Source organism: Pseudopodoces humilis, chromosome 9 (genome assembly GCF_049639895.1).
Source record: "Pseudopodoces humilis isolate 2021_Gansu_Grassland_sample_001 chromosome 9, ASM4963989v1, whole genome shotgun sequence".
NCBI lineage: Eukaryota > Metazoa > Chordata > Aves > Passeriformes > Paridae > Pseudopodoces > Pseudopodoces humilis.
The window spans coordinates 26,697,063-26,722,638 of NC_142208.1; the positions used below are offsets into that span (position 1 = coordinate 26,697,063).

General features: G+C 39.9%; 1 protein-coding gene across 9 annotated transcripts in view; it reads left to right on the top strand.

The window, feature by feature from the left end:
- The window catches only part of RBM20 (RNA binding motif protein 20), a 113,165-nt gene that overhangs the window by 47,409 nt on the left and 40,180 nt on the right, over positions 1-25,576 (top strand). The gene's annotated exons all lie outside the window — the stretch shown is intronic.

Here is a 25,576-nt window from a genome sequence, read left to right on the forward strand (position 1 = left end):
TACAGATTACCCTACACATGCAAAGGTCCCACTGCCAAAAGGGCTTTTAATCTCTCAGACATCATGAGAATATGAAGAGATGTACCTTGGACAGTTGAATATAATCTTTAAACAGCCATGTCTTACTGTTGATTATCTTGGTGTATTTTAGCATGTTCATCAGAGGGATGTGAGGCTTGCAGCCTTCCTCTGAAGAACTGATTACTGCTGACAAATGTGACAGAAGGTTTGTTCATCAGTAAGTGAATATTCATCGTAATGAATGACATTAAGTATGCTGATTAAATAGTAGTGGCAATCAGTAAGTTCTAACAAAATTAGCACCAAGTGCCCTGTTTTTTCTCTTGATGAATCAGATCTCTGAAAACCTGTTAGAACTCAATCTCTTTCTAAACAGTTTCCCTGATTGTGTATGAAGGTGTACCTCAAGGCATCAGTGACATCTTGTCCTTGTTCGCCTCCCCTCTGCACTGTTAGTCTTCAGAAACTCTCCAGAGCCCCAGGCACTGCTCTTCAGGGGGTTGTACAAGCATGCTGGAATGCAAAGTGACCTTTGCTATTAACCAATGCTATGGAGATCAGTGGAAATGCAGCAGAATATCCCAGTGGTAAATCTGGCATCCTTAATTTCAGTTGTGTGTATTTTTCTAAATCACTTGTGCAACCAGGCTGAAGTTTGGGCTCCGTGTGGCTCAGCAGTGTAAGCCTATTCAAGAATTATGAGCAAGTGTTATTTTTCAAAGTCATCTGCAGTTCAAGCTGCATTGTCAGGAATATGAAGATATTTAATGGCATCAATAAGCAATTGAATGAAACAGCCCAAAATTTAATGCACTTTGAAGATTTTTGTAATAAATCTGACATCTCACACAAAAGCTTCATAGCACAAAAGTATGTGACAGTGATGCATAATGAAATGTAACTGTTGCACAATCTAAAGTGTTTGCCAAGGAGCAGAGAACTATAATCTTCACAGAAGAGAGGGATAAGAAGTTGTTCATCTATTTATTGTTTCAGCTACTACTATGAGCAAACATCAGATTATTTTGAAAAGTACATATGTATGTGAATATTTGTAATAAATAATTTCTCCTGCATTCCATTCCAGGGCAAGATTACTTTAATGTGCTGACTTTGACACAGAATGTGAAATCATTTAGAAGATAAAGCCAGTGCAGAATGTGCTTGTTAAAGCAGTGTCCCTCTATGAAAGAACACAGCAAGTATTGTGTGATCTTAACTAATGGGCTGCTTCTTGCAAGCATTTAATATATAACATTTCTGACAGGTTATTTTTTCATTCTCAAATGAACTAAGTAGGAGCTTCTTGTCTGAGAGAGGCACTGGCTCTGAATCTGTTGCTGCATTGCAACTGAGATCTTTGAGTTGCTTTGGGCCTTTGCTCAGGAGGCTGAAGTGGAGGAGCACTTTACAGAGAAGCAGGAGTTCCTGGTGCTTTCAGCAGCATGTGCCTGAGTTCCCAGGGCATTCATACTTGGATGGCGCCACTGCTTCACATTTCTGCCTCCACAAATGCAAAACACAGGCATGCACTGCCCAGCAGACCAGCCCCAAAGGCCCTGTCCACAGCCAGCTCTCCCAGGGCTTGCCAGGTTGGTGACTGATGGTGGAGAGGCAGAAGCCCAACCTTGCAGACTCTAGTGGTCTGGTAGGAAACCCCAGGAGACTTGCCAGGGTTGTCTTGCCCAGTATTTTTGCAAAGAATATTTTGATTGCAAATGAATTAAGGACTCAGAGTCAGGGGCAACAGTTTTAGAGCCATGAGTATATAGTTTAAAGAATTTATTATTTATGGAAATAAACAGAAATTTTTCTCTTGGCTTCATCCAAGTTTGGAATAACATCAGGATAGTTGTTTTTAATTGCCCTGAGTATACTAAGAACTGTTGAGGAGGTCATGGTAGTTATTTACATGGTAGATAATAATTCACTGTTTAAAATTATTAGTGTTAATATTCATCTAGGCATGAAAAGTGACACAGACTAAGTTTGGGTTCTCATGGGCATTAATTGCAAGAAGACTTGTGTTCACCCGAATAACAAATAAAAATTCATCCAGAATAATTTACGTGGTGAACTGGAGTTGGTGAAGAATGGAGTGATCATTCTGTTTTGAAAGTCAGATTTCAGATTTGTTTTCTGTGCTTAGTGACTGGATTCCAGGTGACACTGTGCACCTGATCTATGTGTTATTTTTCATAAATTGATTATAAGGAGGAGAAAAAATGAGGATCTGTTTTGACTTCAAAAGCTCTCTTCTATTCATTAGGTTTATAAAAAATGTACTAAACTTGTTTTTTTTTTCTTGTGGGAAAAAGTCATAGGTAAATGTTATACTGTTCCCAATCTAGGCAATCCGAAATCCAAACTACAAGCATCGTGTGACTTTATTTGTTGGCCACCAGTTTTATCTGTTGATTGTAGAGGAAACCAGGAGTGATTACAAATCTAAGCTTATCATATTTGTATTGCAGTAGGTAAATATAATAATGCAGTATTCCCAGGGAGAACTTCTTTGATTTGAAAAAACCATGAATTCATTCTTCCATCCCTTGTATTATTACAGGACAGAACTGCAGAGCATCTTTTCTGCGCTGAGATGCAATCATTGTTTAATAGAGCAGAAAAGAGCCACCATGGAGCAGTTGAGTCCTGATCCTATAAATCACTACCTCTGATCAAATTCTTGCATTTGCCCAAACCTGATCAATTAAGATCTTCTTGCCCTTTGCAAGTTCCTTCAGCCTCCTACCCTGAGCAGCAAGGGACAGCTGGGCCAGGAGACTCTCTTAGGAGCATCTTCATGAATTTTCCATAGGGACATGGAGTAACAATGGCAGACAACAGGAAACTAATACAAACATAATAGGTAATAAAGGCAGTAGAAGATATAATGGACAATACTGTGCAAAGTAAGGAGCTTTGCATTTCATATCTGAGTATTTCACAGGGACTTATAATTACCTGCAAGGTTAATTTGAGATGAAATTATACTGAAATTGATAATATGTGAAGTGGTGGATATACAGTAACATGTGCAGTTCTCAGTCTGAGTTCTCCAGTTCTTTCAACTATCTTCTACACATCAGCTTGTTTTGCTTTCCAGATAATTTGCCTGATGTTTCTGGGAGGTTTCCTGAGGGATTTTGGCCCTGCATGTTCAACTGGGGCTTCTCTTTTGATGATCTGAGCCGCATGAAAAGCCTGTAAGTCTGAGGGCAGCAAGTCCCCTGTATGTTTCCAGAGGCACAAGGATGGAAAGATACGCTTGAGAGACACCACAAAGGTCACTGCTGCAGTGTCCATTCAAGAGCTTTATGGCTGATAGAGAAGGGTTAAATGTGTTTGCCTGTTGGAGAGTAATACGCTGTTGTCACTGATCATAAATAATCTAAACTGCAGGTGGTCTTTGGTAGCGACAAATGCAGACTTTATGACCTATGTTCAAGCTAGTAAACACTTGGGTGCATCTCTGTGCTAGTTGGGCTAAAAATAGGCTCTACCTCCAGTGAAATCAACTTCAAGGATTTCTGTGTTTAAATGACATTCGTGTTTAAATAACATTTGTGTTTTACTATCTGCACTCCAAGAGAGAATGAGTAAGAGGCTGTGATCAAAATAAGTAAAATCCTTATGGAAAATAAGAAAAAATTAGGAGAGGAGTGATTACTCCTACAGCATCAGTGTGTGAGAACTGAAGGCCAACACTATAAAGATGTGTTTAGATTTGTGTCTTAAAATGATGGCAGTACTTAGAAGCAAGAAAGCAATATCCTTGCAACATCTGTAAAATCTTGATCAGCAAGACTGCCACTTGCTTGAAGTTGTTTCTCTGTGTTTAGATTAATTTTAGGCTGTAGGATAGTTATTTTTATATGATCATGATTCTAATTAATGATTAGAAATTAGGATTTCTGCATATGGTTATGAATTGTAGCTGCAAGACAAAGAAATGCAACAAATCTTAGAACAGACAAGCAGTCCACCCTTCCTGGCACATCTCTAGAATTATCAGTTTTTTAACCTGTGCATTGTTTCAAACAGTAGCTACCTAAGCTTCAGTGAGCAGTGAACCTCTGCTGTAGAGCACCATTGATTTAACGTGTGGAAGGCTTACTGAAGTTATGTGTGTATACCCCCTGCTAGTTAAGCATGTGTGCTAATCTGATTTATTTAAGAAAATGCCAGTGTCGTGGTCCTGCCTTGGATGGGTTTTCTTGATTTCTGTTTTCCTTCTCCTTGCTCATCTCTAAAAAGTACATCACACTCAATAGCTGACAATCCAAAATAGCAAAACATAATTAAGCAGCAGTACTAAAGCACATTGGAGTTCTTGAATAAAGAAAAGACTTTGCAGATTGAAATACCAAAGGCTAATTATGGGGAGGCAAGACCAGCAATAGAAATCTTTAATGTGGTAAATCCAGACTGAGGTGATTTCTCAAGCTCTTATAGTGTTGAAAGTTGGGGGAGAGCTGAACAGCAAGAATTGATTCTGTATACTTTTGCATTGTACATACCAAAACCTCTACATTTTGCTGTGGTTGCCAGGCAGTGAGATATGATGAAATATTTTGCCTGGAATCTGTTTTATAATGTCACTGGAAAGTGCTATCCCCATGTAAGCAGGGATGTTAGTGGAAGGGATAGGATTCACTTGTATCATTCTTCAGCAACATCTCAAGGCTGTTGCTTATCCCTTGGTGGGATTGAGAAGGAAGAAGGAAAGTTACTAAAGATCAGCATGAAGAAGTGCTAAGAGTATTTCCAAAGAGGTTTTTTGGTTTTGGTTTGCTGTTTTGTTTTTTTTTTTTTGCAATATTGTGAATTAAGATTTATCTCATTATTTGGCCTGACAGGTAGGTTTGTCTACTCACAATGCCTTATTCTGAAAACTGTGTAGCTGCTAAATTGACATTTTATTAATTCCAGTGCCCAGGAGAAGTGAATCCATGCTGTCCCTTTTAATTAATGGCGTGGGATGCCAGTAATTTTGGATAAGTGTGGTCCAGTGTCCTATGGATCTCAGTAATCTATGTCTACCTTAATCCAGGGAGCTAAGTTACTACTTTATAAAAGCAGAAGAAGCAATTAAAGTTTGTATAGAGTTAATTTAAGTCAGATATGATTCACAATGCCTTTTTCTGGAAGCATGTGTGCGCATCTGCTCCAAGAAGGACCTGTAAGACAGGTTGTGGTAATAAAATTATTCCTGTGTTTTTATCTTTGCAGAGTCTGGCTTTAAGTATTAAACTACTTGCAAATGTGTTTAAAATAACCCAAAGGGAAGAAGGGAGGTAGAGTGTTTCTATTGTAAGGTTGGCTACAGAGAATTTTTATGAGTTACTCATACTAAATTGTAGCACACAGAGTGTTGGCTCTTTCTATAACTACTCTGAATGGGGAAATGGAGAGAGAGAGAAAGGTTCCTTACATGAATTCTTGGATTTATGCTTTTTCAGTGTACTGAGTTGCATTCTGTGCTATGCTTTGCATCTCATAAAAATCACCCACTGCCCTTCATATAGGAATGTGCAGCCCAGTTCTGCCAGATCTGTCTTCACTCCTCGGAAGCAAAAAACAATTTTCACATCCGCATGTAAATGTTGCAAACTACAAATTGTTCAGGGACAAATGAATCCCTTTTTGCATCTGTTTCTGTGATGTTCAAGTTTATGTTCTTGATGTTCATGTTTATTTATATCCCACAGTCCTTGCCAAATATATGATGTAATTTCCTAACTTGTGGCCTCATGACTACTTGCTGATGTTATTCCAGTTCAGAAATAGCATGAATGAGATACAAACTTTGTATACCTAAAAGAAATCGTGTCTCGTCTGCTGCTCCCACCTGTCATGTCTCTGCATCTATAGAAGATGCTTCTGCCATGGCTGGTTTCAGAAATCATGTGGTGAACTGCTGCTCCAACAGTTTATACAGTCCCTGTATAAATCATTCTGTGAGAAATACAGAATACCTTTTCTCTTCTGTGCATAAATATATTGTAGCTTCAAGGTTCAAATACATCCCAAGACACTGGTACATATGGTTTCATCCATCTACATGTATATTTAAGTTGGTGCAATAGCCTTCCATTTCTTCAGTTGAAGAGCTTATGCAATTTTAAATCCACTGCCCTTGTAAAAACAATAATGTTATGGTTTATAGCTGTGTGGCGTGTGCACAGTAGGCTAAGCTGATTGGTAACACCAAAGTTTCCCGTGAAGCTGGTGGGATTGACAGCCACAGCTTGACAATGAAGACAGATGGAAATCTGCTGTGTCTGCAGGCCGTCATGCCCAGCAGGTCTTAAGGCAACAGCTATGTGAACACCAGTCACACAGCAAAGCCAAGGCCCCAAACCCCTGGTTGCTGGAACTGGTGGGATATGGAGGAATGAAAACAGCTTTCCCTAAATGCCTTTTGTTGTTAAGCTTCTTGGCTTGCTGCTTTGGAGAGCTAATGCCGATATTAAGACAAGCCACAATTAGTGCAGCAATCCCATGGAGGTGAGGAGTTAATCAAGGTGTATTTCTCATGCTTCCCCCAGTGAAGATCTAAGCAACATCTCCTTCACTTGTGTTGTTGATGCATTTGCTGGGGATGTGTCAGGTAAAACTGCTGTCACTTGACATGGCTTATGTGAAATGACTGTTCCCTCCCTCCATGAGCTGAGCTGGGGCAGGCGTTGGCCAGGGTTAGTCAGTGGTTGGATTTGGTCTTGTATCGTAGTTGCCTCTTCTGAGGTGCTGGGATCTAAATGCTGGATTTAATTACTATAAAGAAATTTTCCCTTACTTCTCTGTATCTTTTATGACAGATAATCAGAAGTTACATTTTTTCCAAACAAATATAGAAGAAATTTTGTTTCATGGCCATCACTGATCTGCAAGAACATTTAGAAAAATATGTTGTTCTCATTTTCCTTTATGTATCAATATTTTTGTTTTTATTTTTTTCCTTTTCGCCAGTTTTAAATCCAAGTATGGACCATGTCAGTAGGAAATATGTGTTTAATTTCTTTATATTACGTCTTGGCTTTTTAATTGTAAAGATGTAGTTACTGTAAGTATGAGAGAGTGCGATACAATTATTACCTTTGCACAATAATATCCATGTTTTGGTAGCTGGCTTTAGTCTCTCCATAATAATTTAATTTTAGGTTTGCACTTTGGGCTTTCTTAGCTTTTTACTCTTACCTGTACAAGATGTCTTTAGACGTAGTTAAGAAAAAAAGCCCTGGCTTTCATTGTTTGGAGCTATAACAGAAGATAATTGTCAGGAGAAAGGAAGAAAAGTAATGCAGCACCTTATGAGCTATTTCTTATAAAGCAGTAGAACTCATCCTAATAGAGCCCAAGCACAACTCTGGGCTGTGTTCCAGGGAACTGCAGAGCTCTCTGCATGCAGCAGCCTGTACCTTGCAAACTGGTAGGCAAAGCATGTCTGACATTACAAGAAGCAGATATAAAGGCATTGAATTAACATTTAATTTACTGCATTGGGTGTTATTGCTAAATGTACAAACTGAGCTCAGCTTGCATTGAACAGATTGATCCCCTAATACAAAATACATGAGAGAGAGAAATTGCTCGCATAGCTCTGATGGGCTGTGGGAGACCAGCAGGAGGGAACTGGTATTCTCAGTGATTTTAAGAAATGTGTATTGCTAAACCCTCAGGGAACTATTTGTGTGATGAGGGTCATAAAACTCATGGGATACTTCAGTGGCTGAACCAGTGCCAGGTCAGGCTACTGTGACTGAACAGCAGCTTTGAGCACTCGATGCAACTCTTGCAAGGGATCTCCAGCCCCAGTGGAAGCAGGTTTACAGAGCTCTGTCATTGTGCTTTCTGCTCCCTGCCTTGCTCTATGGTGCCTGTTCACATCTCATATTTTCAAATGCCTTGGTAGTGCATGTGTGTAGTGCAATGCAGTTTGCTAGGGGTGTACTCAGTGACTTCCCTCTCTGCCCATGTGCTCATCCAGACTCTTAGAAAGGACGAGCACAAAAAAAAAAAAAAAAAAAAAAGAAATTAAACTGGATGTTATAGTATTAAAGAATTGATGAGTAACTCATATCCACTGAATTTTGACTGCGTAAGGATTAATTTGATAATCAAGGTCTGGAAAAGAATCCATTAAATAAAGCCAGAGACCAACGGGAACTGGTCTGTTCTTTGGCAGTTATGTGGGAGAAGAAAGAAAACAGATATGGAATATTTAAAAATGGGCCATTTAATGTGCCAGAGATCTGATGCAGCCAATAATAACACACTTAGCATTGCTAAAAACAGATAATAATCTTTTAATGCAAAAACCACAGCACACAATACCAGCTGAACCCATTTCAGACGTCATGAGCAGGGATGCAGATGAATTGATCAAGGGAGTGAGATTTGGTGGTTGCCTAGGGACCAGTGAGCCTGACCTACTTCCCAAAGAGGCATATGCTGGTTTGGATGGCTAACATGCTGATGTGGCATTTCAGAAATACTGAATTTCATCACTCCAAGGAAAAATCTTCTAAGCAAACTTGATTGAGAAGAAAAAATTAGAAGTGAATAAATCAAATTGGGATTTTTGTAAAGAAGTCTTGCAGAATATTTACTGCACCCTTCCCACTCAATAACAGAAAATTCAACAGGGGCGTTCTCTCTGGGAAGTTTAAAATAAAATCTATGGCTGGCAGAAATTTAGATGTTTAAGGAGAATGACTCTAGAAAGGACTGAGATCTATTACCTGATAAAAACCATAGAGGAGCTAGAACTGATGCAAAAAAAAAGCAGAACTGTTCAAGAAATATCTTGCTTTCCAATAAATACTTAATTTCTCTTTGGAAAAGAGCAGGATAACCTTGTTGTATTGAATCAGAAGGATACAGTACACTGAAGTCAATATTTAGTGAGAATATGTTAATGTTTTTCCTATTGGAACTGCACTAAAAATCCCATCTGGTTACCTGCACCTGCAATCCCACCAGAATATGAAGAGCTGGATCCAGAAATTCCCAGACATTTTTGCCCTGATAATTTAATTAAAAATCATGGAATGTGGCAATAAATTCAAACCATGGAAGAAGGGATAAGCATTGGAGAATAACTGGAATGGTCTGTGTATCTCTAGTGTGGTTAGTCTGATACAAGCAAGGAACAATATTACAGGAATTTTTAAGGTGGATATAATTCACCTTAAAAAGACGGAAGAGGATAGAAGTGTAGTTGTTTCAGTCAGTGTAATGTTCTGTTAAAAGGAGTTAGATCACTTTTTCCCCGCACAAGATTTCTAGTGTTGTTTGATAAAGGTTTGTATATAGATAATGAGATTTCATGTTTGCCATGTATTTTGCTTCATATCTCCCAGGCCTTTTATTTTTAGGGAAGAACCGCATTACCTGTACAGCAACTTCTTACTCTGTTAAAAGCCTGAAACTATGAAATGTCTGAGAACCATTTGCAATAGTGAATTTCCTTCCAATAGGAATCTTTACATAGAGACTTGGGAACAATCTCATTCAGCAATTACACCAACAGCTTGGAGTAAACCTAGATGCTGTTCACTAGAAGCATAAAAATTGCTTCAGTTTTGGATAACAATAAGATTGTAACCTCAGTTTGTGCAGCAAGCTGGGCCCTTGTTAACACATTATGTTCTAAAGCCAAACCCAAAGTAGTAAGTTCAGAAAAGGATATTTAAGTAGAGCTAAAATTCCATTGCAATAGTTAGGGAAATTAGATCAAAACAGTGGTGTTTTGCAGAAAGCCTTGCTTCCATGCAAACCCAGTAACATACTGGGTTAAGGAGGTGAAGCCTCCCAGGCTGTGGCACGCAGGGTAATGTGGGGTGAGCTAGTGGCATATCCAGACCTGAACTTTACAAATCTGTGATTTTATGCAGCATAATAAGAGAAGGAGTGGAAAAGGCAATTGAGGCAATGTCAGGATTGAACCAGAATTTGCAAAAGGAGAAGATTGAAGAAGCAGTTTTCACATAAAGACAGGAACTCACGTTGCATTTGTCTATCAGGGAGGCAATGGAAGGATTAAAAACGGAGAAGTGTGAAAAGTAAAATCTCTCATTATTCCCAACTGCTTTGCTCCTTCCTCTGTTTTGACTTCTGGCTCATGAGCAAACATTTTTGCTAAAATCCTTTCTCTGTTCCTATTTGTGTCATGGAAATAATCTGATCACCAGTAGTCAGCTGAGTACTGGCTCCTCATACCACAGCATCATTTCCTTTTGTGTTGTCCATACCTGTGTCAGAACTAAAACTAAGGCAGGTTGAGAATAACCCCGTTTTGTCTCTCTTGCTAGAGCAAAATGAGCATCATGTGATGAATGCTGAGATATTTTATGATTCAGGTATGCTGATCTCCAAGCTCTCAGACAGGGGATAACTTGCAGTGTTTTGATGATGCCATAAATAGGGCTGTCCACATGCTGGTGAGCAGCCTGTGATGGGCTCTGATAAAGGTCACAAGTCTGTGAGTGTCCAGATCTTGTGTGCTCACTGTGGCAGTATCAGAGGATTGTCTACAGTTCTCTCTCAGGCTGAAGATATTCAGGCTCTATAGGGGCATTGTCTACTGGACAAGTGGACATCCTGTAAATACTGCATATGATTCAGCTGTTGTGTGTTGTCTTTGATGTGGAGGAGGCTCATAACTTACAGGAGTGTGAAGAGATGTTTATCTAGCTCATTTTGTTCATACTGAAAGATTATCATCTCCAAAGCGAGTGTGTACATGTCACCACAAGGATTTTTTCTTTTCCTGAACACTTTATCCTATGGTGAGGATGAAGCAAATGCTTCTTTGCAGTAAATGTGTAAATATAATTCCATACTACAGATATTCACTGATGTGTAGTGTCTGGGGCCTAAACTTACCAAAAAATTCCAGTATTGCTTATACTGGAAGCAACAGAAATGGTTAATTATTTATTCCACTGCCTTAAATCCATCACTAACCCACTGAAAGTTGGACATATGCTTCAGTGGCCTGGAAGAGTTAGTGGGTAAGGAAAGAGTTACATTATTTTTATTTTTTTTCTTTTAATTATAGTGTATTAGAGTCTTTTCTGCAGCAAGTTTTCAGCTCTAATCATGGGTGATAATGCCACTTTGAAGATACTAAATTATCTTGTGAGGGAGCTTTATAAAAATTTGACAAGGAAATCTTATTAGGTGTCCAGTTCAGCATTTGAGAAGGGAGATGTTTGCAAGCTGTGAAACATCAGATTATAATTAATAAGGTTCCTCTGTGCTTCACCTAAATCAAGTTACATTGAGCTGAATGAGTCTTGGGCTGAAATTGCTCTGGTGGTGGTGATCTTGTGAAACAGTGTGGAGCCAGTGGGCTTTGCCCTGGGGCTGGGAGGTGAAGCATTTGCTGTTGATAGACTAAAGAGGTAAATTTTAATTTGGGACCCTTCACAGGTACAAAATCCATGTTCTTGTTAGGCTTCTTGAAAACACAGAGATTTTTTGCATACCGCACTAAATTGGTAGATTTAAAGCAGGTTCTTCCTCTTTCTTCTTCTAACAATGCTGTGAACATCTAGAGGAAAATTTCCTCTTTTTTTCTGGGGTTCAAGCAGTTTCAGCTTGAGCAGACACTGCATTGCATCCAGCTCATCTGTGTGGTGACTGGTGTTCGTAGGCAGTTTTCTCTTTGCCTTCTGTTTCTGTACTAAATGGCTGCTAGGCCTCCCTGATGGGGTATTTTTAAAAATAGAAAAGATCAAATATGTATATAGAGTACTTCAAAATTACAAGAGAAATGAATCTACAACATTATTCTGTTGAAGAAAAGTTGTATTGTTGGTAAGCACTCCCCACTCCCTGCAAGGAAGTCCCACGCTGGAACAGAGAGGGTACAAGGGCAGTATTGTTTGTGACTCCTGGCATAAATCTCTGTCCTTGCTGCCCCAGCACACTGGAGCAATGCAGAGGCAATTGCTTTAGTGCAGCAGGCAAATTGCTTTGTGCAAGCAATTCAGCTGCTGCTCATGAGAAACAGAACTGCAGGAGCGGTTTGACTGACTTTCATATTAATGAAGCGTGATCAGAAGATGTTTCTGGTGGAGTTTTGAGTCCCAAAGATTTCACACTTCTGCACTGCCCTGTGCAGATGCCAGGGTACTGATCTTGAATGCTAGCCCAGAATTCCCAGAGAGCCAGTGTTTGAGTGCTGGATGCAAGCTAAGAGACCTCTACAGATGGTTGCAAGGTGGTTTTTAAAAACACTTTTGGGAATGTGAGAGCTGGCACCAAAATTATTTTGGAATGCAGTCCGTCAGAAGGATGTGATGTAAACCAGATTTCTGTGTGCTGTTACAAGTTAGCACAATAGTAATCTGGTTGAATTAGTATTATCATTAATTTGTAAAGAGAGATTGTTTATGGCTTCTCAGTGACTTTTATGGAAGTCTCTGAAACATAACAAGGCATAACAATATTTTTTGGAGATGAGCTGAATTTGTACACTGGAAGAGAAGGCACTTAAAGGACTGCCTTCCTCATTGGTGTGAATTTTACAATTTCACTGGAAAAATGGCCACTTAACTGACTGTGAACATGATCAAAATGCTTGTCTAGCAAATCGTCATTAATTTTGATGATGATCCAAGAACCAAGGCAGGGAACTGAAAATACCTCTACCAATTCTTGTTCTGGGTAAAACCCTCTATGAAAACAATTTTTTGGCTCAATTTTTATGGCTTCATGTGTCCTATAAATTACTCAAACATGTCTGTAGCTGTAAAATTATTTAGCAAATATACCTTTTGTAAACTGGGACATGGAGTGTTTTAAGCTTGAAACTACATCTTTGGTAGAAGTCGTTAAATTTTTTGCATTAGAGAACTTAATGGAGATTCAGAGCTTTGCAGAGGCTTGGCAGGAAGAGGATGCTCTTCTCTGGCAGAAAATCTAAATCAAGATGTATTTCTGTGTCCCAAAGTGTCATCCAAATCACATGCTGCAGCTTGTCTCTTTCCGGTAATGCTGTTTGACATATTGTCAGCAACACCGAGTATGTTTTTTCCCGTCCTCACTCTCTGTGTGTCAACACATTTACAGCTGTGATTAAGAATGCTCTGTTTAATGTTTCATAAGTTTTTGGATTACCTTACACTGAAATAAGCCAGTCTTCATCTGAGAGAACTAAACTGCATGTACATCCTATTGCTTTTCCAAAATAAAAGAACTCTTGAGAATGAACCATGTGTGAAATAATAGAATCGTGTGTGTACACCTAGGGAGAAGGCTGGTAAGAAAGCTGAAATCATGTAGCTGAGTGGGAGTTTACTTCTCCAGTATGTTGAAAAATGTCATAAATATATTCACAAATTGTTTAAATTCTTAAGGGAGGCCAGGGGGTTTCTAGCATGGCAAGTGAAGATTTACTGCCATCTACTGTGCAGTTGAACACTGATTATGCGTAACAGATAAAAGGAATGAATTGGGTTAGTGTACAGTTTTTGAAAGGGGGACATGGGTTAGGATTTAAGGTATTATCCCAAACAGACTGTGGGGTTTGAAGTTCTGCTTGAGCAAGGGCAGGGCGATGGTGCAGAGCAGAATCCAGTGCCTCAACTTTCAGACTGTGTGTGACCAAGTGACCAGGCACAGCCCTGGGCTCTCCCACCAGCATTACAGATCCCTGGGGTTTCTTTAAAGATGCTCTGCAAGTGTTAGAAGAACCTGCAGCTGTTTCCAATGGATCTGACTTGTATTGTCTTCATAAGGTAGGTACTTATTCCTGAAAACCCTACTGAAGGTGATACCTCTTAGCACATTTATACTAATAGACTCTTAACCAGAGATAGAGATTTTTTTTTAAACCACAGGTAGGATGGTTAAATTCCTTCAAATTTCTGCATGTTTTGTTAAGGTAAAAGGTAAAATACTGATTGAGGTATAGTTAGTGTCTCAATGCTCTGGCAGGGAGGGGAAACCTAGTAAGTAGATTCTTGTTACGTTACTGTCCTCCCACCTGTAATATGGAGCTTTTGAGTTTCTCTCAAAAACGTTTTGCCATGATATGTGACTTTTTACTCCAGTATGAATCTCTGCTTAGTATGTAACTGAATGGGCTTCTGAGCACTTGCATCCTGCAGCTGGGGCTGTAGGTGCCTTTGTATGGGCCAGGAATGCAGCCCTTGAGATTACTGAATTCCTGTGCCACTCTTAGGTCAGCTGTTTGCCTCCTTAAACCTGCTTCTGGCTCTGCTCTGCCTCCTGTTCATGCAGGCTTGTTCAGAAATTTGGAAGATGCTGATTAGGTGTCTGTGCTGTCTGCTGAATTCATACCAGATTGGCAGTGGATGGAAGCAAGTGGGTGTTTAAATGTGGATGCTGCCATTCAGACTTTCCCTTCAGGATCATTATTGTGATTCAAACTTTGCTAGACAAGTCTTTTTAAGCTAAGAGAGGGATTAAATGGTCTTCCAGAATTAGTGCATCTTTTTCCTGTATCAAAACCAATGCATTTCTTTCAAGAATTAATTAAACCTACAATTAGAATTGCAATTTAAGGCAATTCTAGACAATGAGGAGGCTGTTCAAGAACTGATCAAGAAACTAGGGCTGTTAAAACCTTTTCTCTCCCAAGCAGAAAAGTCCTAGGCCTTCTTTTCATGTATTTACCTATTTAGATGCAATGTTATTTAGGATGAAAACTTAAACTGAAGTTAATATATAGGATAAAAAACCACATAGGTTTATATTCCTGCAGTGGAAGGAATCATTTAAGGAAGTATTCAGAAGGCTGCTTCTAACTTTTGCTTCTTGCAAGGTTGTAATTTTTTCTGAAAAATTTTTACAAATGGGCTTGCAAATGTGCTGTACCTCAGTGCTGTACCATGTAGTGTTTTGGTGGTGTGAGGAGTTTTAATTTTCTGCTGTATAATTTTCTTCTATTATATAGGATCAGTGGTGCTGGTCTTATTACAGCTGTGTACAACCACAGCTCTATTGCATGTAGTTTTATGTCCTTCACTGCAACAGTGCAGTAAATTCTGATAATAACGCTAATTAGATCAGGAAGTAAAACAAAGAGGGCTGGTATTAGTGAGGAGTCCTGTTTCACATGGCCAAGACATCATTACAACAATCTGAAATTTCTTATTAAAATGTCTGAAAAAAATTACATCTCTCTCCTCTTACCCTTTTCTACCATGTTATCTGTTCATCATAATTTTTCTAGCAGTTTGCCACAATGAGGGAATATTTCCAGAAGGATAAAATTGTCTGATCTAACTGAGGCTGTTCTCATCTTCCTATAGAGAACTGAATTATGTGGATGTGATCTTTGTAGTCCTGTTGCTGAATCTCTGACAAATACATGTGCACGTTCATTGTTAGTTTAATTTCTCTGAACTCACTATCGAATTTCCTGGTACATCACCCCTGAGGCCTGTATGTAGAGCATGTTAAAAAAAATCACACTGCTTATAGAAAACAGATCCTGGGAGACTGATGACACATTCAGATCATTGTGAATCATGATGTGGAAAAATAGATTTTTCTGGATTGCTTTTAAGAGTTCTGCTGAGCTTTATCATAATTAAGGCTTTTCACTGTGGTATTGGAGTTCAGTGTGAAACTACACAATAAGTAGTATATTATTAATATGGTTTACTCTTACTCCATCAAAAAAGCACCTCAGGATGCCTACTATAAATGAGATCCTAAGATCATTAGGGTTTGTGCATTTTCATTTATAACCATAAATGAACCAGGTGTGCTAAAAGTACCAGGGTATATTTTTTTTTCTGGATGACTTAATATTGTGCTACTTCAAATAGTGCTATTTAGAATTGATGGGTATTTTTAGTGGCATTTTGGGTGTTCACATTTAAAACACAGCAGTGTGGAATTCGGTCATTTGTGGGGATCTACAGCATCTGCTTATCTTTTCACCCTTGCTGTGCACCCTGCTGCTGTAAAACCTGTGATTCCCTAGAGCAAACTGGGGTTGTAAGATCCAGATGTAGAAAAGGGACAAGGATCCTAATCCCGAAGGAATTTGACTTTTTGGCAGTCACTATAGGCAGACAGGTGTGGATGACTTCGGAGCTGGCTTTAGGTCTGTCACTTGATAGGGCTGCTAATGAGCTGTTTTATGCTTCCTTGCTGTAGTGGATGATGTTGTAATTCCGAGGATAGAATCAGGTTTCCTTTTGGGAGTATTGTCTGCAGCTCCTCCAGAGATCTCTACAGAAGATCTTTCATGGAGCTGTAGTTAAAGTCTTTTCTGATGCACACATATAGTTATTCTTTTAGTTAATAGGAGTGCCCACCCAGATACTGGTATGCTCAAGCATAGTGCAATGAATTACTTTCTTCATGCCTGATGGGAGGGAATTCCACAGCCTAATTGGCTGCACAGAGCACTGAGCTGGACCAGAGCATGGGGAATGCTGTCTTACAAATGACAAAATGCTCCTTTACAGTCAGCTGCAGAGTGTGTCAAAGTCTGTAATGAGCCTGACTGAATGTTTACCAGTGCAAAAGTATGAAAGTTTTAGAATTACATGAAAAATTTAATTCTGTCACTAATTCTGTCACTGTGGTGTGACAGAATTGCATTGTAGATGCACTGAGGCTCCCATGAGGCCATTAACAGCATCTTCTCAGATCTCAAATATGTTTCAGCAAATGCTCAGAGGAGGCTGAGTCTATACTGCTGACATCAATAATTTTTTCTTTGGGTGAAAAGAATGGTAGTCAGGAATACAGCCTGCAGTACTTTTTGTATTTACCTTTACTTTCCAGTAGTTGAAAACTATGTCAAAGCATACTGGATGTTGACTATTTCTTTTCTTTGTTGACTCAAGAGTTTGAAAGCCTGACTAAATATGTGTAATCTCTGAAACACAGCTTTAGAAATAAATTCAAGATTTTGAACCTTAAGTTGAAGGAAACTTTTTTTTTACTTTTGTGCCATTTTTCACTCTTACACAATAGTTTTAAAATAAGATGGCCAGCTACTTTCAAAGCATTAAACAGTAATGTTTTGTTCATAACCTTTTACCCACAAGAAAAAGCAGTCAATGAAAAATTTAAAAGGCTTCATATGTTTTTTTAAAGTGAACAAATATCAGTTAGAAAGCTTTTATGTGAGTAAATACTTTTCAGCTTTGGAAAAAGGGAGAGCCAATTTATTTGGAATATTGCCAAATCTGTCTGTATTCCTAACAGGGCTCCCCAGGTGTCTTCTGTAAAAGAATCTGTTTTCAGAGTGCAGCCTTCTCTTGAAATATACTGGAATTTTCAAGTGATGCATGAAATACTTAAGTATCTCTGAGTGATTCCCCCACTTCTCTGCTGCTCTGTGACTATTTAGCCACTGGCTGGGGAGGAGGGTAATGCTGGAAGAGAGGATTTGAAGGTGGAGGGAAAAGGGACCTTGGATTTTAATGCAGAAGGCATTGCACTCAGAGGGAGAAAGAGGGAAAAGTGAGCAAGTAGGCCCCAAAGCTGATAAAGTAATAAAGAAAAAGCATTGCCAGTGCTGTGAAGAGTTTGAGGGTGAGGACTTATAAGAGAGGCTTCAAACCCTGGGACCTACAGAACCTTGAAGAGCTCTGTCATGGTGGAAGGGGTGAGGGCCATGCACGTCTTATGAAGGTGTGGGTCCCATAATTTAGACAGGAAATGCATATTGAAGTTCTAGCTGTAACCTGATAAAGACATGGATAGAGGAATGGCAGGATTTGGCCACCAGATGCTGGAGGAAAGAGCAGAGGATCCATGTGAATAACGGTGGAAAAAAGGATGAGCAGGTGGAACTGCAAAAGATCCCTTGCCAGAGAAGAGAGATGGTCAGAAGTGGAAAACTGCTAGAAGGTCGGGGAGATACACCAGCAGTTTGCTCTTGTATATTTGCTGAAACTGTTTTCAGGTCAGTTTGGAAATATGCACATTGGTCTGATACTGTTTTCTGCCTGTTTTGTCTTGTACTGTTTATCCCTTGCACAATATGAATCAATTCATGGTATTTCACTCAATCCAGCGAAAGACATGGAGAAGGCAAGTGCATGTGTTCTCTGTTTTTCTTTTTCCTTTCCCTTTTTTTTTCTTTCCTCTTAATACTCTGAAAAAGCTTTATTGCCGAGGTTGTTACACTGTTTTTAACTCTTGGCTCTTTAACATTCTGAAGCCAGACATCCCCATCTAGTGGTTATTCCACCTTCACTCACCGAGTACCACTTCGGGAAGAGGGATGCCTTGCACACACACACAGAGAGCAGGATGACCAGCTGTAGCCCCTTTGTTACTTCAGTGCATTCCTTGTGGGTGTCTTAAACTGCTGCGAGTCCAGAACAGAATGCTTAATTTTTTTTTCCAAAGTAAATTTTTTTAGTATTTATAATTTGCATGTGGGGAAGAGAAAAAGCTGATATACAGAAGGGAATTACTTTACTACTGCTTATGATGCAGCAAATACACATGAAGAGCTTTTCATCGTAACTGTGTGAAGAAAATAAAGCAAGATCAGTCTTATTTGTTAACAAGAAAATTACAAAAAAAAAAACTAGTTTGTGAATGAAATTATTGCATTAAAGCAAAATTGTTGGGACCTTGTAGCACATACAATAATGCAGAATAATATTTCTGCTGTGTGTAACCCTTTGTAGCCTTTCAGAGAAAAACACCATCACTTGTTTTTCTTGTTGGAGTCCTGCTTCCTGAAGGCTTCACCATAACTCCCTGTTGTGTGGCTGATGGGTGGTGGTGGTGGCTGTGAGTCAGGAGTCAAGGCTGGTCTCTGAGAGTTGCCCAGGCTGGGGCTGTTGTGCAGCAGTCTGACCCTTCCTGGCTGTGAGGGAAATGATGCTGACAAGCACAGTCAGGCTCTCACAACCTGGGATGGGGAGACATTTTTAGGATCACTCGGGATGGGAGAAAGAAGGGAATCCCCCTGTTTTTCAAGGCAAAATCAAGGTGTGCACCAGATGTTAACCCCATCTTCTTCCTCACAGGAAGCTTCATATTGCTTTCTCCACCATGGGGTCTTTTCCACCTGCAGGCAAAGAAATCTCTCATGGACTTGACTGCAGGAATGGAAGCGGAGTTTTCTATTTCTACTCAATCTTTAATTAATTCTTCTCTTTGAAATGCCCTTTTACTTTACATACATACATACATACATACATACATATTCAGAGATCACAAGATAATTTGTTGGATCTTTCTCCATGCCCTGAATTAAAAAGTCTTGAGGGCCAGTCAGATTTGCTTTATGTCAGTAAGGGCTAAAGTGTAGCTAGAGCTAGAAAGCCAGAAAGGAGAAGTAGAAAGAGGCTGTTTATCCCTTCTCCTGCAGTGGGGGGACATCTTCAGAAGTGCCTGGCTGAGGACTGGGTGCAGAAGCTGGTGTCCATGTCAGCTGAACAACTCGCCCATGTTTATTGCTGGAGATGGTAGTAAGAACATTTGGCTGAAATTCTAAGAATTGGCTCCATTTCCACTGTCCTCAAATGAGTGTTTTTAATGTGCATTTTATATGGTCATTTTTCAGAAGAACTCTTTAGTGGAAAAGTCCTGCTATGAAGGTGCTTTCTGTTCCCATAGCAGAAGCAGAACTGGTTCTGCATTACATCTGGTTTGATTTTATTTTTTGTAATCTGTTAATGACTAAAGAGCCATTGGGTGGCAGTATCAGCCAGTGAGCACCTCCAATAGTTGCTGAGCTAAATGCAAAAGTCTAAGTAGGAGAGATGAGAAAGTTTCTTAAGATGGAGAAAATACATTGGTTTGAATTTGAAGAGGCTGTGTTTCACTCCACACCATGTATGTTTTGAAAATCTTTTAAAATTAAGTATAATCTCTTTGCTTCTTCAAAAGCAGAAGTCTTAATTTGTAATATCAAGATTTTTTGTTTTTCCTACAAGCACCTATGACTGTAGAATAAAATGAATCCCATGCTAAGAATTAGGGAAACTGCAGTGCAGGAGTTCTGGTTGGTGGGTGACTTTAGGGTGTGCCTGCACAGGGGCTTAGGTGGTGTTTGAGCTTGGTGTTCCTGAGCTGAGCACACACATCAGGGTAATAGCATCTGGTATTCACATCATACATTTATTTTCATTTGATTGAATTTTTTGGTTGATACAAAGCTCACTTATGTGTTCAGCTTCATGACTGGAAAATAGCATTTGTGGTGACCTACTATTTAATTCTACATTTGCAGGCAGCAGACTTAAAATACCAATGTATATGTGGTGATGTAAAACTTGCAAAACTGACTAAGAGTGCCTGCTTTTAGGCTCTATTTCTAGCTAAGCCTGTGTTTTCTGTGATAGGAATTGTAGTTATTTTTGTCATGGAGTATGGTGTCACCTCCATTATAGGCGTTTTCAGAGAATTCTGTTTTATGCATTCATGCTGTTAGCTCTCAGCACTCTTTCCCAAGTTCAAGGCTGGCAAGACTATGAAAGCTGCAAGCAAATTTTAACTTGTTCATAATATCCTTCACTTCACAAACCCCATCCTGATCTTGAACAGGAGCATTTTGAAAGGTACCAAAAAAAGCCCCCATGATCACGTTATTCACATCTTGCTTTCAAATGCACCAGATAATGCTACTTGTTTAAGCTTAGTCATGTCTGGGGGAATGTCAGGAGTCTGTATCACATGAGCTGCTCCTCAGATTTCCCAGCCTGCATCAGCATGTTTTCCTGGGTAGAAGCAGAGTGGAGACGTTATTAAAATGGTTCATCCTAGATGTTAGTATTGATATTAAATCTCAGGCTTATTCCTGTGTTTTTCATGCAATATTTCACATTTACATTCAGCTGATTTATGTGAAAATACTTTGGTATTTTTTTTCCTTAGGGTATATATGCCTCAGATGGAAGAACATACATTCTAACCAACCACTCTCTTTGGGTTCTTGCTGACAATTTCATTTTCTGCACAACCCCCAGACTTACCACCTTAGGGCATCTTCAAGCCAACCTTTTGGTTAATTTTAAACATGTGTATCCTTTCCATGATCTGTTTATAGAATTAGTGTTGCTTGTCCTCTTTCCCTCCGTGGAGACCAAGAGGCCAAAAGGACCATTGGCATGTCCTTGCTCATGCTCTGGGTCAACAACCTTCTCCTGAGCAAACATAGCACCTGACAGACAGAGAAAGCACCCAGTGCAATCTGGGTTTGTTCCCTCCTGCCTTTGGAGCACTGGTGATAAATGCACCCCACCTGGAGATACCCCAGACTGGTGAGATCTTTGAGCCTTTCCCTTTGATCATCAATTCCAGATGCTCAAGGGCTGCTGTACTCACCACACCAGCTGTGCAAAACCTGGAGAGGGTGAGAGATGAAGAACCAAAAAGGCTGGCAGCACAAAAACGCTGGGTTGTCTTATGCCTTGCCATCAGGTGACTCGTATTCAGGACAATATCTGCTCAGTGTGTTCGACTTCACTCCAGGGCTCTGTTCCCAGGGTCTCTGATCCTGTTTCAAGAGTCAGGAGGAGATTGGCATTGCTTCCTAAGACTTCAAGCCTGTGTTTTGTCTGTCCTCTCCCTGCAGTCCCTCCCTCATGGTGCACGTGGAGTTGGATGCCCCACATGTGCCCATATAGGGAAGGGTGTAACTATCTTGTTGACACTGGCTAATCCAGGCAGGCATGTGAAGGGGCAGCAGAGTGTGATGCTCACATGTAGCGTGGCAGATGGCACTTGGGACTGGCTGTCTCCATCACACCCCTCAGGACCGACATATAAGACAGGGAAAGAGCTTTTTTGCGTACCTCTGCATGCTCCTGGCAGAGCTGCTGAGGAGCTGGGCTGTCTAGCTCCTTGTACAGAGCCACACTCATTCCTAGAGGAGAAAATAAATTCTTGTGCTGCAAATTAATAGCAGTTCTGCAATAATTGTAATTACTACAACATCAGTGCATTGTATTAGGTGAGAATAACTGAGCAGGACCAGATGTCTTGAAGGAAACACCATCCTGTATTGGTGAAAGCCTAGCTGACCATGTCCTTTTCCAAATGTATGGCCAAATGGGATGAAACTCAACTAAATTATTTGTTAGTGAGTTTTCATCAATAACATCTAGGTAGACAACTAAGTTATCTGTATGATAATTCTGGAGTGGGCAACAGTGCTTATTGTGTGTATTATTCTCATTGAAGCTCTGGTGATGAACAAAGGCTTTGCTTTCAGTAGACAAGTCAGAGGGTGAAAGTGTCTGAAAGCATTACCAACACAGTGACCACAGGTTTGATCATAGCTAGAAGACCTGACTGAAGGCTTATTAAATCTGTCAAGAAGCTTTGAGACTGTTCTGTTGTGCAGGAGAATTTTAGGTAATCCAATTAAGTAACTAAAAACCAATGCACTTGTGGAAACTACTCAGGATATCTTTATAACAGTGCTGAGCACTGAACATTATATTCACCTGCTATTGCATCCACCAAATTATTTCCCTGTGTGATAATGAACCATTGCATTCACTGTGGACTACAATATAAAACCTAGCAGAAATAACAGAAAAGTAGGAAAAACATCATTAAAGCATGTAAGTGTGCTCTGCCCTCAGATGGAAGCAGCCAGAAGTAGTGCAGGAGGCCAGCACTTCTCTGAAGTGAGAAGGCTTCAACCTACGTTATACATATGTGGATTTATTTGTCCTGCTTAAATGATAACTATTTTCTCTGCTAAATTGTATTTTATGTGCAGCAAAAGTACTTGTGTTAGAGTACTTGATTAGCACAGTCCTTGAGCCAGGTGCAGAAGAAGCATGAATGCTAGAGACATGAGCAAATCTCAGCTTGGTAGAGGTTTTCCTAGCTAGAAAGGACCACTACACAGTCGAGTCTGACCTCAGGTGTAACACAGATATTTCATACTGTGTGATGCAGAGGGTCCTTTATTATCCCAAACCCAGGTTTTACAGCTCATCCCCCCTGGTACCAGGGACCTGGACCCTGGCAGCAGCACTACACTGTGATTTCAGTAGTATATATTGGCAGCTAGATTGGTGCTGTCAATCTTTGAAGCCTCAATCTCTACAGGCACTTGAGCATCTAAAAAAAAAATCAGAAATATTGATGTGGGCCTGTTTTAGTATGTAACAGTAGTTGCACTTATAATCCCAGAAGACTATGTTAAGGTCTGTCAACATTTCTTGATGTCATGTTAAAAAGTATTTATGAAATTTGAATGGTCTTTCTAGTGGTTGTTAAAAAATGTCGATGTCCAGATACCCAAACATTTTGGAACCATAGTTGTGTGGAATTTTTTGTCTTCAACTTCTTAGTTTAGATATAGACATTCTATATCTAAAGAACATATGTTCAGTTTGCCTGTCTATCATAAAGAAGTTGTAGATGAAGTTGTCTGGTTCCAGTCCCAGTAAGGAAGGTGTCTTTGTCAAATCAGGCTTCAATGCTGGCTACAAAAAGAATAGTAGCTTACCTTTTTAAAATAATCTGTTTGAATGTTGTTATATGGAGCAGGATGGGTGCTCAGGGGGAATGACTGGCTACAAGTAAAAGCAGAAAAAATACATGTGAATTTTCTGCATGCATTCTGTGAAGACAGCTTTTTAAGTTTTTTCTTGGGTGAAGAAGATAATCTCTGTTTTACTGTACATTACATTGTAGAGATTGAGAGGAATGAAACACACTGCATTTAAAAAAATCCTTATTTGATTGTTATAGAAATGTGGGAATTCTTACAGCAGATCCAACCACAATTCTGTCTGCCAGTATCTCGTTTCTTGGGTATTAAAGAAGCATGACTCTAAAACCCATTTTTGTGGAATATGGAGATCAGCTTCTTCCAAACCCCACTCTGTAGAAAGTGGTTTATGCCAAGAGACTTTTAGGCTCATGTTCCATCCAAATAGCAGGATGTGTTCTTTATTCAGTAATCTTCTCTGAGTGGGGATGCTCCCACGTCTGAAGATCTTGGTCCAATCCTTTTTCTAAATTCTGATGTTTAAATATTCAAATTGATCTGTCACATTCCTGCTTGGCTTGCATTGATGCATCTGACTTCTCAGGATGTTTTCCAAATGACGTACTGATGTTTTTTGTAACAGCAATAGTATGATCCAGAGTTTCTGGAGATAGGGGCAGATTCTAATTTTTTTTTGTGCTTGCTGCAATAAAAACAGATTTTTAAAAATGTGGAGAGACATCAGAGCCCAGAAATTATGCTTAGGTCATTTATATAAAATGATTGACCACTAAATTACAAAGTCAAGCCTAAACAGTCCCAAATTAGAGTGTGAGAGAGCAAAATTTCCTGAAAAGCTGCATCACAGGACTTATAGCTCCTCATCAAATAGATTCTTGCCTTTGACACAATATCTGTCCTTGTGTGCCAACTGCTCAGCTAAAATCTGTTCTCAGCTGCATTGCTTCATCTATGCTTTTTCATTTTTTGATCCATTTGGTCTGAATGGTTTTTTTTCCTTACTCCCACTAATATTTAAAGACTGCCAGGGAGCCTTTCTCATCTCACCAGTTCTGAGAGTATTATATTACCTTAGCAGAGGGCATCAGGCAGTCAGGAGACCATGCATGTACCAAAAAGGTGGGTATTGAGACTATCTGAAAACAATGAAGATACTCCCAGCTGAAATTGAACCAGCTGAGAGACTTCACAGTCTGTCTCTGAAGTCCATCCACTTTCAAAATTAATGTTTATTTTGATTCCTTTTGATCACTTTTAAGGTTGCAAAAAAAGCTTAGAAGGCACATCTTAGTAACTGTTAACTGGTTTATTCTGAATGACAGGTCTTTCGTTGTGGGCAAGTAGGGAAAGGACTAGCTGCTGGTTTCTTTCTCTTTCTTCTTTCCTCCTAGGTTAGCAGATAGATGAGGTTAGGACATGCCACAGGGATGAGACTTGCCAGACTGCCTGGAACACCGCGGTTTTGGGGCATGTTCTTTCCCTGGATGTGAAGGGAAACTCAAGTATCTGATGACATACGAAAATGCAGGTTGGGGAAAACTGTGTAGCTGAGAGAGTGAATTTTTTCCCTCTTCAGAGAGATCAGCAGCCATGCAGCCTGTGTGTTAGGCAGTGTTTTCTGAACTCAAAGTGCCTGTGTTACTCTCCTTGCTTTCCTTCACCATTGGCCTGCTCTGACTCGGTGGAAAAAATGCCAGTCCGCCTGCTGACAGGGAGCAGTTGGCCAGCCCCACGCCTGGGCCGGCAGCTGCGGGCAGGGAGAACCTGCAGTGCTCAGTCACATGAACCATGTGCGGGCAGTGGTGGGGATTAGCTCTGCTCCTGGCCGGAAAGGTCCCCGTGCTGTTCCCAGGCTGAGCTCGCCATATGTGCTTCACATGATTGTCCTGAGGGTGACATGAAGTGGAGAGTTCAGATTCGAGTGAAAGTTGGTTTGTGTTTCTTTACCCCGTTTAATGTAATGCAGATGCAGAGCAGAACATGAGGGCGCCTGTGCCGGGGGGAGATGTGACAGGCTGTAGAAAAGCCCTGTAGCTTTTACTAATTCCTTCTCCTTCCCCTGAATTTTACGCTGTTTCCTGATGGGAGTTGTATGTGTGAAGGAACCCCCTT